Source organism: Lathyrus oleraceus, chromosome 1, assembly GCF_024323335.1.
Source record: "Lathyrus oleraceus cultivar Zhongwan6 chromosome 1, CAAS_Psat_ZW6_1.0, whole genome shotgun sequence".
Taxonomy (NCBI): Eukaryota; Viridiplantae; Streptophyta; class Magnoliopsida; order Fabales; family Fabaceae; genus Lathyrus; species Lathyrus oleraceus.
Genome location: NC_066579.1, coordinates 16,458,556 through 16,475,771, shown reverse-complemented (window position 1 = coordinate 16,475,771; position 17,216 = coordinate 16,458,556). Strand labels below are relative to the sequence as shown.

General features: G+C 43.7%; 1 long non-coding RNA gene across 1 annotated transcript; it reads right to left on the bottom strand.

The window, feature by feature from the left end:
* Window positions 1–13,253: 13,253 nt before the first annotated feature.
* LOC127115357 (uncharacterized) lies at window positions 13,254–13,684 on the bottom strand. Its single transcript, XR_007800706.1, has 2 exons — window positions 13,611–13,684; window positions 13,254–13,534 (listed from the first exon to the last, which is right to left on the bottom strand). It is a non-coding gene; the product is annotated as an uncharacterized LOC127115357 (long non-coding RNA).
* Between the last annotated feature and the right edge of the window lie 3,532 nt (window positions 13,685–17,216).

Genomic DNA, 17,216 nt, shown 5'->3' with positions numbered 1-17,216 from the left:
CGCGAAACAAAAGGGAAATACCCTGCTGCAATGCAATGGACTTCTGTTACTCATCAGCAACAAACACCAGTGGCTCAACCATCAATATTACCTCCATGACAGCAGACACAACAACGATTGCCACAACAGCAATTGATGCCACAGGATCAATCTCAGTTTGCACAATTGCAACAGCATGTGAGTTTGTTACAGCAACTAAATCCTTGGCAACGAGATATGCGGCGAAGGCTTCAGACACCGGGTTCCATACTTCAACAGACAGATGTTCTTGATCAACAAAAGCAGTTATACCAATCACCACTTAACCCTTACTCGAGTCATAATCGTGGTATTCTACCGGTTGCAGAGCCAAAGCCAGCACAGACCTGCAATCAAGCCAAGTTCCAAAAACAGGTTCACCAAGCATTACAAACCAAATAAGCAAGGCGTTAGTCAGAAGCATCCAGCCATGATTAACCTGTAGTAGACCAATACAACATAACCCGCAATTAGCCATTTGGTCACTTCAACAAACAGCTCAGCCTCGTACAACAACCAACCATATTCACATCAGTTCAAGCGAAGCTGTCAAAACCCCTTCATAAGCCAAGTGGTTCGCCTTCTACATCAGCCGGTCTACAAACCAAGACATGGACGTCAACCTGTAGCCAAGACCTCACGTCCATCCAATTTCTCCACAGTGATGCAAGCATTGCGTACACCAGACTGAGCAATTGAAAACAAAGATGCAGCATTCATCCTGCAAAACAAAATTACCAAGCTCAGGCCTCCAACTACATTCTTGCTGCAGCATAACACCATTCCGAACATCATTTTAGCGTCAAAAAAATCTACTTACTCACTCTACTGTAGGAAAAGTAGGAGGTAGAAGCATCAAAACAATAAACAGTTCATGAAAGAGCAGTTCGGATAAGGAAGCAAGTCACCCAATGTAAGTCAATTCAGTTATCCATGGATCAAAAGAACTTAAAGCAAAGGGATTAGAGAGTGAACTTGTGGTAAATTCCACGTGATTTAATTAAAACTCACCTTCACTTAAATCCAGCTGGCAAAATCAGGATCTAACAACCCAGATCCAATTCTCCAATTTGCCCCTTGGATCAAGCCTATATAAGAGGCAATCATTGCCAATCATTGGGTTCGAAAGATTTTTCCCTGATGCCCAGAAGCTTCTGCACTCAATCCTCACCTTCAGTACACGCTCATCCTCCATTGTTGTGGGAGCTTCATCATTCGAAGCTCCACACGGCAGAGCTAAGCCACCACTTCAACCTCCTCTTCCACCTCGGTTCTTCAACCACATTCACTGTACCAACCTTCGATCATCCTCGCAGAATCTTCAACCACCGTAACAGATTCACGACACCTTCACCGTCAACAATCAACATCTCACCGGAATCGCTCCAAGAAAGGAAGAAGAAGAAGAGTTGACTGAAGATCCAATCGTCGCTTCATACGGTAAGTCCCTAATTCGATTCAGATATCACTTGTTACTGTTTGTTCATATGGAGACGAATTGAGTCGAATTTAATAGTACGAGCTTTGCCGATAATGGATCGATTCGAATTCGAATCCGATAACTGATTAAAGAACGAATCCTCTGTTGAATGATTATTGAGCCGTCGCGAGAGGTGGATGAGAGCGCGCATTGATCGTATTCGTTTTTCTCTTCGCTTGGACCGAGCCATCACCTATGGCGATTACGACGACAAATCGGATTCATCTTCTTCCTCCTAGAGCCACGACGACGGCGCGATCAGTGATATGGCGGAGAACGCGACGGTGGCTCTGGCTTTTGTTCCATTTGCGTTTTGTGGAATCTTCTTTTCTACCATGTATGTGTCCTCTGTTTCCGATCGTTGAAGATCCTGCTTGGGCCCAGACCATAGCGAGTTTCTCCCATACACCATCCAATGACCAGTACACCCCCATGCGATTGGGCTTATTATTTTCCAGTTAGGTCCATCCTGATTTGCTGTGTAGATTTAATTGTTAATCTTGATTTAGAAGTTTGATAAGTGATGTTTGATTAGGAGTTTTTAGAGACTTATTAGAAATGTTGATTTTAGGATTAAGTATGTAGAATATTAGATAATGATTTAGAAAAAACTGAAAATATTAGAGTTAATTAGATAGAGATTTTAATTAGACATTGTTATAAGTATTTCTAGAGATAATTAGGATTAGAATATGATTAGAGAAATTAGGATTAGAATATCTTTAGATATGCTGTTAGAATTAGTAATAATTTTAGAATTAATTTTAGAAATACTAGAATTCAAACGACTTTAGGATTAGAGATTAATTGTGAAAATATTAAAAAGAAATATTAGGTAATCTCTTGGTTTTTTTCTAAAATGTTAAATCTAGTTTAGATTTTAGTTGACTTTTAATTAGAATGTTGTAAATAGATTTTAATCCAATATTAATCCCTAACTGTGAAATGACCATTCTACCCCTAGGCTTAGAGATAATTCGATCTTGCATGCTCCCTTAATTTTAGGACATATTATCTCTTGAGTAAATGAATTTCATGTGGAGTGTCAGCTTCTGTTCTGGATTTTTTTCCCTCTTTTAACCCTAGGCTTTGACCTAGTGGTTTGGACTCACTGTTTGGATTATGGATTTCAGGTTCAAAGGCACATTGCCATGATTGGATTGCCTCATTCATTTAAACCTGATTATTGGTTGATGTTGGCTAACATTGTGTTGTTTTGTAGGCTTTGAGAACAAATTCATTTGTGCTTGTGCCCTGCTCATTGTCTGATGATGCTTTGTCTGTCTGTTTAATATTGACTGTTGGTTGTTGGTCTATATAGTTTAACTGATTGTTTTAGATTTTTTCACAGGTACCTAAGTGGCTTTGAGTTCATTTTGAACTTTGCTTTGCTAGCTTGTGGTTGCTTAGCATTGAGGTATTGCACTTTCTTCTTCATGTAGTCTGGAGACCCGGCTGTTACCGGGCCGGGCAAATGTCTGAAGTCCTCCTTAAGAGGCAATGCTTGTGTATGTTTATATTTGTCCCAAGCAGGAAAAGTCCTCATTTGAGGCAATTGGTGGAAGGTAGGGATAAGCAATCTATCCCCCACTATTCAGTGAGTCTTCTCCTTGCTCCCATTACATGGTTGTAGCATTGAGATCCAAGCCCAAGATCTTGTACATTGTACGGTCGAGTCTATGTCCTGAGCGTAGAAGGGTTCCCCCATTCTGGACCCACGCTCCCTTGTCTGATGCTCTCTCTGACTTGAGATAGAAGCAATGAGGCACACCCCTCATCACCTTTCATCTGGCTTCACCTTAGCCCCTCAATGGCAAGGTTAAGAGCTAACCTGACCCCGATACAGAGGCTTGTTTGTTGAGGTTGATATGACCCCTCGACTAAAGCCTAACCCTGATGTTTGAGCCCCCTTGTTGGTGTGTTTATTTCATGCTGTATATGTTTGTGTGGTGTGATTGTATCCCCTAGGTTTGCTAGACTCCGCGTAGTCTCGTTTGCATGACAATTAAGGTAGCACGGTTCCTTCGTATAGGACTTCCTTTCTTGCTTGAGCTTTCCTAAAACACAAACAAACACTATCCCTTCTTAAGGATACGTCAACTCCTTCTACTACAGGTGAGTAAGTCTCCAAAGGTCGAGCATCAGGTAGATTGCGCAGTGACGTTATCCACTTAAAAAACACAAACCAACAGGAATAGTTTAGCCGAACTACGGCAACTCTGATTCTCATGTTCAGATGAGATACGTAGGCACGAGACGCGATGTCTTGCCGAGTTTGACTAACAACTAACACTAATTCTTTTCTCTCGCCCTCGTTGCGATTGAGACCTCCCCTTTCTCTTGCCCTGGTTGCAATCGAGACCCTTCTCCTTGTGTGTGTTTTGGTTCGGATGCTGATGTAAGCCCAGTGATTGGCATTCAGGCTCCACGTTTGCCTTTTGATGTGTGTTTTGGTTCGGATGCTGATGTAAGCCCAGTGATTGGCATTCAGGCTCCACGTTTGCCTTTGCCTGTGTTCGTTTGTGTGCGTGTCAGCCGAGCTACGAATGCTCTGATTCTCCTTCGTCCAAAGGAGATACGTATGCATAGGATGCGATATCCTAGCGAGCATGTGTCGTTTCCCCAGTCCGAACTACTTAGACTCTGATGTCTATGCTTGATAGACTAAGTAGGCCCGGGATGCGATATCCTGCCGAGTCAGTTTCAGTCTGTTTTCTTGTGTCTCCTTCAGCCAGTGTGTGTGTGAGCAGTGTTTTAGCAACCATTTTCCCTTCCTATTGTGCGTGGATCCCGTCGAGTACGACGGATGCGTAGGGGTGCTAATACCTTCCCTTCGCATAACCGACTCCCGATCCCATTCTCTTTGGTCGCGAGACCATGCTTTTTTCCAGGTTTACTCTGAGCGTTTCCTTTCCCTCTTTTGGGATAAATAACGCACGGTGGCGGCTCTGTTGTTTCTTCTTTTCCCGCCGGTTTTTTCGCGTAATGCGACAGCTGGCGACTCTGCTGGGGAAAAAGAGAAGTTGACCTGTGCTGGTCCTTCTTCCCTAAGCGAGTCTCTCCTAGCGCTCTCTAGGTTAGGGCTTTGGTTGTTATATGCTGCTTTATTTATTGCATTCATGTCGTTTACTGTTTGCATTCAATGTGTGCATTAATGTTTGCATTTATTCATTCCATCTGCTGTGCTGGCTGTGTTTTCTCTGATTGGGGGTGGGATTTACTCGAGGTAAAAGGCCCAATACCCAGGCTATGAGTGCAATCTAGGAAACCTAGGAATAGAGTGATTCATGGGAAGCGGGTGGTATGGCGCCACTTAGCGGAACATTGATATCACGAGCAGTTCAGACCCTGGTGGGATATTATCGGTGCATACATCGGGTGTGCACAGGATGATATTCTGCGAAAGGTTATTTATGCTGCGTTTCTCTCGACCTTACCCTGGCCTAGATAACACCCGTGAGTGGGAGGGAATGATTATTACAGGTACAGTTGCTGACTGGTTGGTGACTTGTTGGTGACTCTTGGTACTGATGGTGACTGTGAATTGTGGACATTTATTTCTGGGACGCCGGAGTTCTGTCCGTGGTTTATCAGCGGGTTCCGTTTATTTCGGATCCCCGGGTTGAATTTGAAAGTACCAGTTCAGAGGATCTGGCTGTCATCCGTTCAGTGGATGTTCCTGTGATAGTAATGTAATCTCCAGTTCCGTTTATTTCGGAACTCCCCAAGTTGGATTTATGGTGACCTAGTCCTTCAGATAACTGTGACTGGTTCAGAGAATGGGTCTTCAGATGACTTGGCGGCACAATGACCTGCATTCATGCATTTGCATCGGTCTCATTTCGCATTCATCTGCATTCAACCCATGTCTATCCGTACTCAGGGTCCATTATTTTTGATTAAGACTCAGGTTGAGAGACATCCAGATGTCATTGTTGATAAAATTTTATCTGTCTCGATGAAACCGGAATCAAAGGACAGATATTCCTGGTACGGGTAGACATTGCATGTGTGAGTCATACTAACCCATTTGCTGTTTTGTAGGTGTCATCCGGTGCGCATAGCCCGTCTGTTCAAATTTCCTGCTAGGGACAACAAATCCAAACTGATGGATCCACTCAACACCGGTAAAGGCAGACATGTTCGGGATCGGTTATCGGCCAGATCAAGAGTCGTCTAGACCAAACAGAGGACGTCGTCCACCGTACATCTTTGTTAGTGCAGGAATGTTGGATTCTGATCATGCTTGTTCAGTGAGTGAAGGGATCGACCGCGACCACGAGCTCGAGCTGTGGATAAAGTCGTGCGTACCAGGCGATTAGAAAGCCTCCAAAAGCATCATTGTCGCTCATCCGGAAGAGTAGTTTTCCTGTGTTAATTTTGTTTGCATGAAAGCCATACGTTTTGCCCGAAACGTAATGGTCCATTGTAAGGGCCATCTCATGTGTCTCATTTTGCAACATTTTGCATCAGTAATAAATGGATGTTTTTGTGATCAAAAGCGGTGTTCCCTGTTTTTCACTTTTTGCAGTTTAAAAAAATAAAATAAAAATGGCAATGTTTTTATTTTCTTTCCTTTTGACTCATTTGGTTCCGACCACAAAAGTGATTACCCTCCTGATCTCATTGATAACAATTTGGTTACACCTCTATATGACTTCGACAATCCAAGCTATCATGCCGAAGAAAAAGGCGAAGAAGATTGTGATCTGCTGGGATTAGCCTGGTTGTTGAAATAAGAGGAGAAGGTGATTCAACCACACGAGGGGCGAGTCAAGATGGCAATCCCAAGTACCGCCGAGGCCAGAAGGGAAATGAAAGTTGAGGCCGCTTCAGAGGCAAGTCAAGAACAGAATGGTAGCCCTGTTGAAAGAGCAGGTTGATATCTTCACCTGGTTGCATCAAGGTACACCAGGGTGGAATACCCATGTTATGGGGCACGAACTACCATCGAGAGAAGACTATCCTCTAGTGAAGAAGAAGGCCGGTGCCACGAATCAAAGGGCTACGGTGACTTTGTTTCATGATATGACTCATCGTGAAAGCGAATGCCATGTTGATGACATGATGACAAAGTCCCAAGTAGAAGAGGGGCATCCGGTGGACTTGATCAAGTTGTTTGACCGGTCGGGATAACTCACACTGTTGAGTCAGAATCAGTGCACTTATGGAGTGCTGTCCGGTAAGTTGTCGAGGCTTATCGTGAACGAAAGAGGAGTCGAGGTCGATCCTGCTAAAAAAAAAAAAAAAAAAAAGACAATACTAGAAACGCCTGAACCGAAAAAAAAAAAAAGAAATCAAATGGTCAGGTGGAATGGTGACTGCCAAGGGGCATGGAAAGAAAAAATGAGTAGCAGGAACCTCTGATTCTGATGCCTTCCTTGGAAGAAACAACTGTTAATCTTGTACTTGACAGCCCTCAAGGGGTCTCTGAGGTGCGTATTGGGTCAGCATGACTAGTCTTGTCGAAAAGAGCATGCAATTTACCTAAGCAAAAAGTTTATCGAATGTGAAACAATACACTCACTGCTCGAGAAAACTTGATGTACTTTGGCATAGGCTGTTCGCCGACGGAGACAGTGTGCTGATTCATACCACCTTGTGGATGTCCAAAAGGGATCTGATCAAGTATGTGCTTGAGAAGTCAGCATGGAACGGACGGGTTGCGAGAGGGCAAATGGCGTCAATTGAATACGATATTCAGTATACCTCCCAGAAAGCAATCGAGAAGAGGGTATTGTATGGTTATCTCGCCCAACAACCCATCGATGATTCTCAACCAAGGAAGTTTGAAGTCCCTGATGAGGACATCTCGAGGTACTCAAATCGAAAGATTGAGAGTGACCGATCCCGGAGGAGGGGTCTGACCCTGAATCCGAACGGATTCTGATGTCTGATGGGGAGAGTTTAAAGTGAATGAGCTAGTGCTTCCCCGATAACAGTTGAAAGCACCAACGATGGTGGCTGAGTACGAAGTTGGTATCCTGAGTGTCGTACCTCGATACGTGCATCTACTGGGGCAGCGCCTTCCTCATTCAGTATGAGATGGAAGTGATATTGCCTGCTGGAGGCTAGATCTCATTGTGGAGAATCCGGATGGATGAGAAGTTAGAAAAGGCTGAGCGGATAAGGACTCGGTACGACGCATAGAGCCTGATTGAGAGAAGAGTTCGACAGTTACTTGTCATGGGGCAGTTGTACCCAGTGAATGAAGCGTGTTGTTGACCGAAGAGTGCGACCTCGTGCGTACCGTGTAAGAGAGTTGGTGTTGAAAAGGATCCTTCCTCCTCGACGATCGTGGGGCAAGTGGACACACAGTTATGGATGTCCGTTCGTGGTCAAGAAGGTCTTCTCTGACAGAGCCTTGTTGCTGACGACCACGGATGATGAGGATTTTCCCTCCCCTGCAGATGCGGACGCAGTTAAAAGATACTTCGTGAAAAATTGACCCGCTGGACAAAAAAGAAAAGAGTTCAGGCAAAAAGGGGCATCCCGGCGAACCAAGAAAAAAAGAGAAAGGTTCGGGCAAAAGTTAGGGATAATAAAAGAAAAGAACTGTACACCCGGCAAGTCGAAAACCCCACAAGGGCGGCTTGGGCAAAAAAGGGTATCCCGGTGGACTGAAACCCGAAAGGGCGGTCCAGCCAAAAGAGGGAAGGAAACGAACAATTGCGTCTAGCATGATCGTTGGTGCTTTGTTTAAGACATCATAGCTAGTCCCCGACAGGGATCGATCGGAAGCGTCTGGTTCAGAAGGCCGAAAGTGCGGAAAGTCTTGAGGACATATGGGGCGTAACCGGGTTGGAACCCGATGAGATCACGGTTCCACATTGCCATTAGGATAGGTTTTTTCCTTTTGTGCGCGATCACCTCTTTCTAGGGATTGCTTCCTGTGTGTTGCTCGGTTTTGAGCTATCTTTTTTTCAGTCAATAAAATGCGTATTCAGTCAAATAGTTTTGTTTTTGTTTTCATTACCGCTTTGATTACGAAAACATCCTTTTATTTTGATAAGAATATTTGCATTTTGAAACATAAAGGTCCCTTCCGATGCATGCTTATAAGATTGAAATCTGGAAATCTTATTCGGAAGTTTGAGTGACCAAGATGTTGAAGTGTTGGCACGCCTGGGGCACGCTTTTATCTAACAATCTCTTGTGCAGGTGCTGTTAAATATCTTCATTCGCTGACAGGTGGTGATATGAAGCCTTTTGAAAAAAAAAGATCCCCACAGAGTCCAACCAGGGGCAAGGGATAGAAGAACAGTGAAAGGACGACGAAAGAAGGACGACGATCCTGGAAAGTTAATCAAGAAGACTCTTCAAAGTCTAAAGACTGGAAAGTTTGTATGAATCCCAGGAATTCGATCTTCGTGGGATGAATCAGAAGAGTCCAGGCGAGTCTGGGAGTTCTCAAAAGTGGAAAGTCAACACTGTGGTAGGATGGTGAACACCAGTGTTCGACGAATCGAAGCGAGGCCCGTGTCCGATAGGTCGTATTTCCCCAATGGGTTTAAGGGTGTTATCTCCCTGGCAGATTCGAGATCGGTGCCTCCTCAGCAAGCCTGAAGGTTACCATATCCCCGAGCGGAGCGGGTTTCAATGAAATATTTCTCCGGCAGAGTTCATCCTACCTGTGGATTGGACGGGCTTCCGTAACAGATTGATGGTTGCATCCTCAGCTGAGTGTATCTACCTGTGGATTAGATGAACTTCCCCAGCGGAGTAGTATTTATTTCCCAAAGCAGAGTTGATCCTACTTGTGGATTGGTTGGCTCTCCCCAGTGAAGTCGCCTGATTATCCCTAGCAAGTCGTCCCGCTACTCCCAGCAAGGTTTGTCTTTCCCTAGCAGGGTGGAAACTGACGTGGTAGTGGAATCTTCAGCGCAGTTCTTGGAGCTCCCCGATGTTGTCTCTGGAGGAGACGCGTGTTTTTATGCATTCATCATGTAGATAAGCATAACATACTGCATCATTAGTGCATAGCATTTCCATGATCATGGGGCATTACGCTAAAAAAAAAAACTCATGCATCAACATTGCAAGCATATCCATTAGCCTGAGGCCGTGGTGAATTGACCAAGAATGGGTTGTTGGAAAGAGTTTAGCATCGCTTGGATCGATTTCAGAAGTGGATATCCCCAGCAGGGTTGAGAGAGGCGTTTCCCCAACAAGCGACCCTTCGGTCGAGTGGGTATCCCCAACATTGTTACTCCCCAATTGGTAGCATCTTGCCAGCTTGGATCTTTTTCCCCAGCAGATGTGGGTGTGTCTGATCTCTTCATATAGAGCCGACCCTTTAAGCAGAAAGTGTCTACCATTTCCTTCTGCGCTCCCCACTGAGTTAGATCCTCGTGGATGACGGTTGTTTCCGTTCCCTCCCTAACGGGATGGGTTTCCCTATTGAGTTCTTTCCTCATTGGGATGAGTCTTGTTTCAGTCTGCCTTTTGGGATTGATCCTGAATTGGCTCCCTGTCGGCTGTCTCCTGTTTTTCCCTGGGGCATAAATGAATAGTTGCTCACTAACCGGCACTCATTCATCTTATCCTCAGCGGAATTTTTGGGCCTCTACCTACAAACCGGTAGTCGTAAGTCCTATCGTCGTGGTTTTCTACCTACAAGCCGGTAGTTGTAAAATCCCACTTTCATCCCCTAGCAGAGGTAACCTTTGTGGTTCGTTCTGTTTGTTGACCTCTACCTGCAAACCGGTAGTTGTAAGTCCTATCTTTGTGGTTTTCTACCTACTAGCGGGTAGTTGTAAAATCCCACTTTCATCCCCTTGGTGGAGTTAACCCTGTGTGCTCATCTTATCGATGACTGGTTACTTTTCCGTGGTTTTCTGCCTACTAACCGGTAGATGTAATCCCCTCTTTGTAGTTATCAGTGCCCGGTTTGCGGTATTGATATTCTTTTCCCCTCTGGATACTTGCCTTGATCAAGCAGTATTGTCCCCAGTGGGTCTTCCCCTTTCTTTTGGGTACATGCTCCGAGTAAGCAATTTTACTCTTTTGATTGGTCATCTTTGCATACCTATTCCTGGTACCCTGATGCCTTTCTTTTCGGTCGTTTATCCATTTAACAACCTACAACCCGGTTATGGATAATCTTCCATGCGAGTATGTTATCTACGTTTTGACGGCTATAGATAATATATCTCATGCGCTCTTGGGTCGAAGTCGTCCTCCCCAGTTGAGTAAGATTCGTATTCCTTTGTTCAGAATCGAATGTCCATCCTTTAACAAGTTTGCTTTCGCTCTCTTCAGGATGATGTCGGTCGATCTATCCATCTAACAACCTCCAATCCGGTTATGGATAATCTTCCATGCGAGTATGTTATCTACGTTTCGACGGCTATAGATAATATATCTCATGCACTCTCTGGTCAGTCTTTTGATTGCTTTCTCCAGCAGAGTAAGATTCGTATTCCCTGTGGAATCGAATGTCCATCCTTTAACAAGACTGCTTTTCTAGCCCTCTTCAGGATGTTGAGTGTTTTGGAACACAAACCAATTCACGTTTGGTCGGTCACCCGTTTCATACCTACAACCCGGTATCCGTGGTGTTCCTTCCTGTCTACTCTCTGTCGTGACCTTGATCCCCAGTGAGTTACCTCCTCTCCGTTGGTGTCGATAAACGTCGAGTTTTTCCTATGCGTCCGTTGGCGTATAGTTGATATCTTTCCCCACAGGGTCGTCCCCAGAAGTTTCCTCCTCTCCGTTGGTGTCGATAAACGTCGAGTTTTTCCTGTGCGTCCTATGACGTATAGTTGATTGTTCCCCACAGATCATTTGGTAATACCAGATGATTCCCCTCAGAATATTACTCCTCTCCGTTGGTGTCGATAAACGTCGAGTTTTTCCTAGTCGTCCGATGACGTCTAGTTGCTTATTCCCCGCAGATCATTTGGTAATACCAGATGACTCCCTAGTGAAGTTGATCCTCCTCTCCGTTGGTGTCGATAAACGTCGAGTTTTTCCTATTCGTCCTATGACGTCTAGTTGTACCTATCCCCAAGTGGATTTACCTCCCCGTTGGTTTCGATAAACGTTGTGTTTTTCTCATTCGTCCATGAACGTCTGATTGTATACCTCATTCCCAGTCATTCATTAATGTCTGGTTGACTTCCCAACCAGAATTCCCAGTAGACGTCCTATTCGGTTTTCGGTTGTGGTGCCTTTCCCTCGTGAAGTGGCTTTCTCCTTCTCCCTTTCGTCCGATGACGTCTGGTTGAGTCTCCCTTTCGTCCTATGACGTCTGGCTGAGTTTTCTCCTTCTCCCTTTCGTCCTATGACGTCTGGCTGAGTTTTCTCCTTCTCCCTTTCGTCCGATGACGTCTGGTTGAGTCTCCCTTTCGTCCTATGACGTCTGGCTGAGTTTTTTCCTTCTCCCTTTCGTCCGATGACGTCTGGTTGAGTCTCCCTTTCGTCCTATGACGTCTTGGCTGAGTTTTCTCCTTCTCCGTTGGTGTCGATAAACGTTGAGTCTCCCTTTCGTCCTATGACGTCTTGGCTGAGTTTTCTCCTTCTCTGTTGGTGTCGATAAACGTTGAGTCTCCCTTTCGTCCTATGACGTCTTGGCTGAGTTTTCTCCTTCTCCGTTGGTGTCGATAAACGTCGAGCTTCTCCCTTTCGTCCTATGACGTCTGGTCGAGTCTTCCCATTCATCCTATGATGTCTGGTTACCTCTCCGTTGGTCTTGGTAAACGTTGAGTTTTTCCCTATTCGTCCTATGACGTCTAGTTGCACCTGTCCTGGTCGTCCCAGTAGAGTTGATTTACCTCTCCGTTGGTCTTGGTAAACGTTGAGTTTTTCCTAGTTGTCCGTTGGCATCTAGTTGAGATGATTTCTGTTCCCATTCGTCGTGTGTCGATGATTGGATGTGCTTGTACCTCTGGAAAAAAAAAACAACAACAAAAACAAGAGAGACAAATCCCAGCATTGTGCAAATTCTACGGTTCTTGGTATTCAATCCCTGTTTACCCTGAAAGTCTGACAGCCGTTGCTCTCATCCATTCGGGTTCCCAGCTGATTGAATAGGGGCAGCTGTAGCACCTCAAATTTGCACCTCCCATTGGTACATTCATTTCATTTTTAGGTTATTAACATTTGCATATCATCATGAGCATGCATTTCATCTACACAAGCAAGGTTCAACACAAGATGGCAGTGACTTGAATTCAGAGCTTTATGTTTACACCTAGTGGCAACTAGGATTTCTCAGTGAATTCGGGGTGGCCCCAATCGAAGCCTAGCGTGGAGATGCTTGGGAATTATGCTTAAATCTGGTGTCAATGGTGGTTTCTGGAGGGATCAGGACCCTGATTTAAAGGCCTTTAATTGGTCATGGTTCCATACTCTAATCAGGTCAAACTCCTATATTGTGGCCTCCTAAGCCTAGTTCTGGCTGGTACATCATTAATCAAGATGCTTGATCTCCTTGCTTGGTTAACTTGCATTCAGCAACTTCTTGGTCCTGGTTCATCCGGGTGGAGTTTTTGGTTGTGTTTCTATCTATCGGGCTCATGATCATTGATTCTAGTGTTTGGTTTATGAAGGTTGTAGTTCAGCACATCTTGATCCTTTCTAAGTCCTTTGTTTCAAGATTATCATTGGAGCGTCACTCATGATTAGTTCAGTCAATGTCATTATACTATCCATTTCACCCCATTACAATACATGTTCAAGATTCGTCATTTATATGAAAACGTCAAGTTAATTCATTTCAAAAGCCATTCAGGTCAAATACAAATCCAAGTCCATTCAAGTGAGAAATTTCATTCATTACATGATCATTACAGAAAAAAATACAAAGAATGAGTGTGTTGACCAATTGTTGACTTTGGTCAACCGTTGACTTTTTGGTCAACTCTGACCAAAGTCAACTCAACCCCATAAATCCTAATCCTATTTTAAAAGTCAATCTTGATCCTGGAGTTTGCTACTTGTTCATGATGCTTCAAAATCCAATTTGGCCATTTGTTTGTGTGTTCTGTCCAACCCACTTCGTGTGTCCGTTGCTGGTCATTGCACCTCCCAAACCTGCAAAATACAAAGCATGAGCAAGCCAAGTCATAATTTATACAAACCAGTTCAATACCTCCAGTTCTGTTTCTACATGGCCTATTCATGGCAGGATATGCATGGTTTTTAAATACACCAGAACAATCATTGGGTAAAGATGCACATTGATCAGATGACTGTTACAGTGAGTGTGCACAATCACTTCGGATATATGAACAATACAAGAAACAAAAAAAGAAACAATAACAGAGCTTCAAAACTGAGCCAAACGCCGCAATTTCGACAGCCTGCAAGTGGATTGTAGCAGTTGGAATTTCTGTAGGCTTCAACGCGGCAGTTGCCGGTTGTTTCTTTGTTATTGGAACCGTGCTGCTCCTCCATTTACAATTGCTATGACCCTTATCGTCTTGTATTTCGTCAACTATGATAATACTTGCCGAGCCGTACCAAGTGTGCCTTGGAATGTCGCGAAACAAAAGGGAAATACCCTGCTGCAATGCAATGGACTTCTGTTACTCATCAGCAACAAACACCAGTGGATCAACCATCAATATTACCTCCATGACAGCAGACACAACAACGATTGCCACAACAGCAATTGATGCCACAGGATCAATCTCAGTTTGCACAATTGCAACAGCATGTGAGTTTGTTACAGCAACTAAATCCTTGGCAACGAGATATGCGGCGAAGGCTTCAGACACCGGGTTCCATACTTCAACAGACAGATGTTCTTGATCAACAAAAGCAGTTATACCAATCACCACTTAACCCTTACTCGAGTCATAATCGTGGTATTCTACCGGTTGCAGAGCCAAAGCCAGCACAGACCTGCAATCAAGCCAAGTTCCAAAAACAGGTTCACCAAGCATTACAAACCAAATAAGCAAGGCGTTAGTCAGAAGCATCCAGCCATGATTAACCTGTAGTAGACCAATACAACATAACCCGCAATTAGCCATTTGGTCACTTCAACAAACAGCTCAGCCTCGTACAACAACCAACCATATTCACATCAGTTCAAGCGAAGCTGTCAAAACCCCTTCATAAGCCAAGTGGTTCGCCTTCTACATCAGCCGGTCTACAAACCAAGACATGGACGTCAACCTGTAGCCAAGACCTCACGTCCATCCAATTTCTCCACAGTGATGCAAGCATTGCGTACACCAGACTGAGCAATTGAAAACAAAGATGCAGCATTCATCCTGCAAAACAAAATTACCAAGCTCAGGCCTCCAACTACATTCTTGCTGCAGCATAACACCATTCCGAACATCATTTTAGCGTCAAAAAAATCTACTTACTCACTCTACTGTAGGAAAAGTAGGAGGTAGAAGCATCAAAACAATAAACAGTTCATGAAAGAGCAGTTCGGATAAGGAAGCAAGTCACCCAATGTAAGTCAATTCAGTTATCCATGGATCAAAAGAACTTAAAGCAAAGGGATTAGAGAGTGAACTTGTGGTAAATTCCACGTGATTTAATTAAAACTCACCTTCACTTAAATCCAGCTGGCAAAATCAGGATCTAACAACCCAGATCCAATTCTCCAATTTGCCCCTTGGATCAAGCCTATATAAGAGGCAATCATTGCCAATCATTGGGTTCGAAAGATTTTTCCCTGATGCCCAGAAGCTTCTGCACTCAATCCTCACCTTCAGTACACGCTCATCCTCCATTGTTGTGGGAGCTTCATCATTCGAAGCTCCACACGGCAGAGCTAAGCCACCACTTCAACCTCCTCTTCCACCTCGGTTCTTCAACCACATTCACTGTACCAACCTTCGATCATCCTCGCAGAATCTTCAACCACCGTAACAGATTCACGACACCTTCACCGTCAACAATCAACATCTCACCGGAATCGCTCCAAGAAAGGAAGAAGAAGAAGAGTTGACTGAAGATCCAATCGTCGCTTCATACGGTAAGTCCCTAATTCGATTCAGATATCACTTGTTACTGTTTGTTCATATGGAGACGAATTGAGTCGAATTTAATAGTACGAGCTTTGCCGATAATGGATCGATTCGAATTCGAATCCGATAACTGATTAAAGAACGAATCCTCTGTTGAATGATTATTGAGCCGTCGCGAGAGGTGGATGAGAGCGCGCATTGATCGTATTCGTTTTTCTCTTCGCTTGGACCGAGCCATCACCTATGGCGATTACGACGACAAATCGGATTCATCTTCTTCCTCCTAGAGCCACGACGACGGCGCGATCAGTGATATGGCGGAGAACGCGACGGTGGCTCTGGCTTTTGTTCCATTTGCGTTTTGTGGAATCTTCTTTTCTACCATGTATGTGTCCTCTGTTTCCGATCGTTGAAGATCCTGCTTGGGCCCAGACCATAGCGAGTTTCTCCCATACACCATCCAATGACCAGTACACCCCCATGCGATTGGGCTTATTATTTTCCAGTTAGGTCCATCCTGATTTGCTGTGTAGATTTAATTGTTAATCTTGATTTAGAAGTTTGATAGGTGATGTTTGATTAGGAGTTTTTAGAGACTTATTAGAAATGTTGATTTTAGGATTAAGTATGTAGAATATTAGATAATGATTTAGAAAAAACTGAAAATATTAGAGTTAATTAGATAGAGATTTTAATTAGACATTGTTATAAGTATTTCTAGAGATAATTAGGATTAGAATATGATTAGAGAAATTAGGATTAGAATATCTTTAGATATGCTGTTAGAATTAGTAATAATTTTAGAATTAATTTTAGAAATACTAGAATTCAAACGACTTTAGGATTAGAGATTAATTGTGAAAATATTAAAAAGAAATATTAGGTAATCTCTTGGTTTTTTTCTAAAATGTTAAATCTAGTTTAGATTTTAGTTGACTTTTAATTAGAATGTTGTAAATAGATTTTAATCCAATATTAATCCCTAACTGTGAAATGACCATTCTACCCCTAGGCTTAGAGATAATTCGATCTTGCATGCTCCCTTAATTTTAGGACATATTATCTCTTGAGTAAATGAATTTCATGTGGAGTGTCAGCTTCTGTTCTGGATTTTTTTCCCTCTTTTAACCCTAGGCTTTGACCTAGTGGTTTGGACTCACTGTTTGGATTATGGATTTCAGGTTCAAAGGCACATTGCCATGATTGGATTGCCTCATTCATTTAAACCTGATTATTGGTTGATGTTGGCTAACATTGTGTTGTTTTGTAGGCTTTGAGAACAAATTCATTTGTGCTTGTGCCCTGCTCATTGTCTGATGATGCTTTGTCTGTCTGTTTAATATTGACTGTTGGTTGTTGGTCTATATAGTTTAACTGATTGTTTTAGATTTTTTCACAGGTACCTAAGTGGCTTTGAGTTCATTTTGAACTTTGCTTTGCTAGCTTGTGGTTGCTTAGCATTGAGGTATTGCACTTTCTTCTTCATGTAGTCTGGAGACCCGGCTGTTACCGGGCCGGGCAAATGTCTGAAGTCCTCCTTAAGAGGCAATGCTTGTGTATGTTTATATTTGTCCCAAGCAGGAAAAGTCCTCATTTGAGGCAATTGGTGGAAGGTAGGGATAAGCAATCTATCCCCCACTATTCAGTGAGTCTTCTCCTTGCTCCCATTACATGGTTGTAGCATTGAGATCCAAGCCCAAGATCTTGTACATTGTACGGTCGAGTCTATGTCCTGAGCGTAGAAGGGTTCCCCCATTCTGGACCCACGCTCCCTTGTCTGATGC